General features: G+C 36.0%; 1 protein-coding gene across 1 annotated transcript in view; it reads right to left on the bottom strand.

The window, feature by feature from the left end:
- DDX4 (DEAD (Asp-Glu-Ala-Asp) box polypeptide 4) overlaps positions 1 to 2,347 on the bottom strand; it is a 95,963-nt gene that overhangs the window by 387 nt on the left and 93,229 nt on the right. The gene's annotated exons all lie outside the window — the stretch shown is intronic.

Genomic DNA, 2,347 nt, shown 5'->3' with positions numbered 1-2,347 from the left:
GTCCTTATAGAAGCAGACAGAATCATCAAAGTAGATTTCTACCATTTAATGAAACAAGAATTACATATGAACTCAATGAGCTAATGAAGGAAATCTTATTGTGGTCATTTGTTTGAAATACTGTTAACATTATTTTAATGTTCTATTTTCTGGCTACATCAGGAAGCCTTTTTCTTAAGCTAGCTATAACCTAGCAATTTAGTAGACTCTGTTTTTGTAAACTAAAATGAAACATTTTTAAATAGTATTTGATCTCACTGCCTGCTGACACTCCACTCAACCCAAATTCAGAAACTGTCTACTAAGTCTCCTTATTTTTCATAGACTATCTGCATCAGTTCAATAAGAATCTGTCCTCCCTCTTTTACCAGGGTATAACTGGACAAGTTGATCATGCAACTAAGGTCTTACCTGGACTTCATATTTGAGAATGGCATGGTAGATAGGACCAGATAGTTTTAATGAACAAAAGTTGGTTTTCCTTATGGAACCAATGCCTACAAAGCCCTCCCAGATAAGCTGGCCCAGCCTTAGAGGTTGTAAGGAAGGCCACATACTTCCTGATAAGCCAGGAGCCACAGGAAATTTGGGGCACCTCTGAGTAAAATTCACTTAAATTCCTAGTACTTCAGGTAAAGTTTACCAGTTTCTGAGTTTCTGAGTTTCCTATCCTTCAGATATCAAGTAACAGAGGCTTTTAAAAGTTCAATCTGAGATTCCCTGTGAACACTTCCAGACAAAAGTTAATTTTGTGACTTCACTAACTGTTCACTACTGTATTGCTCTAGATTTGCAGAGCAAACTGAAGGAGGCCTATACTGTTAATGAACCGTCTTGCTGCACAAATGCAAATAAGCAAGCCAAACATAAACCACATCCATGAGGTGGACATAGGTTGTCAAGAAAAATTGTGAAGACACAGACATGAGCAAAAAAGATCACTGTCTAGCATTCCCTTTGGGTTATCTGTGCCTTCCACAGTCTTTTAATTTTATAACTCTATTGCAACTGATAGCAATACAAATTATTCTCAGTGAAAATGCAGATGAAGTTTTCCCCTCAAATGTGATTATTGCCTTATGGTTATTGACCAGTCTTACATCTATTCGTAAATTAATTTTAGCATTCCTAATAACCTACACTACACATACATGTGTTCTTTTAATTCTCCTTTGAACCGGCTGTAACATCTTACTTGTTCCTTTGGTAATTAAAGAGCTCAATAAAATTTTTCATCTGTTACTTAAAATTATGAAAATGGCAGTTGGTTATACTACTCTGAAATAAAGCAACTTACTCATTTAAAGGTGAAAGGGAAAACCAGAATAATTAAGTTAAAGCACAGAAAAGGAGATAAATTATATAAGCAAAAAAATGTAAAATTTGAGCTATTCTGCATAAACATTCCATGCAAAATTAAAAACACACAAGGCCAGGTGCGGTGGCTCATGCCTGCAATCCTAGCACTCTGGGAGGCTGAGGTGGAAGGATTACTTGAGCTCAGGAGTTTGAGGCCAGCCTGAGCAAGAGTGAGACATCATCTCTACTAAAAATAGAAAAATCAGCTGGGGGGTATGACATGGGCCTGTAGTCCCAGATACTCGGGAGACTGAGACAGGAAGATCCCTTGAGCCGAGGACTTTGAGGTTGCAGTGAGCTACAATGACGCCACTGCACTCTATCCAGGGCGACAGAGTAAGACTGTGTCTCGATAAAAAATAGAAGAAGAAAAAGAACACACACACACAAGAATGAACTCTAAACTACAAAAAATTTAACTGTTTAAATAATACAGAAGTATATTAATCGTGCTCATACATGTTGACCTTTTCTCAAGGGCAAACCAGCACTTCTGAAAAACATTCTCCTTTTGGCTTATTCTCCAAATAAACTTTATTCTACAGGTTCATATATAAAAATATCTTAAGCTGACTATACTAGAAATATGTTCTAACTTCAGCAAAACCATGTAGTGCTCATCTCTTCTGCATGTGGGGCTTCAATTTATACTGGGCAAGTTACCTGACCTGTGTTTCAGTTTTCTTATCCCTAAAATGGGGATAACAACAAAACCTATCTTATAAGGTTGTTTTGAGAATTAAATGAGTTAACATACATAAAACAACTAGAACAGTATGTGGCCCACAGCTATTATCTTTATTACTATATGTTAAAGTATAATGAAACATTTGATGAAGCCAACCAATAAAATTTCTTAAACTCAAGATGAGTACTTGATTTTTAAAAAGTTTTTTAAAAAAAGCCTTTAAGTGCTTTCTAAATCACCTTTGTTTCACTTTTTTCTTTTTGCTCATTATTGGAAATTAGCTGATTTGCTGCCTTCTCA

This window comes from Propithecus coquereli, unplaced genomic scaffold (assembly GCF_000956105.1).
Source record: "Propithecus coquereli isolate 6110/MARCELLA unplaced genomic scaffold, Pcoq_1.0 Scaffold47, whole genome shotgun sequence".
Classification (NCBI taxonomy): domain Eukaryota; kingdom Metazoa; phylum Chordata; class Mammalia; order Primates; family Indriidae; genus Propithecus; species Propithecus coquereli.
This window is presented reverse-complemented; position numbering and strand designations above follow the sequence as displayed.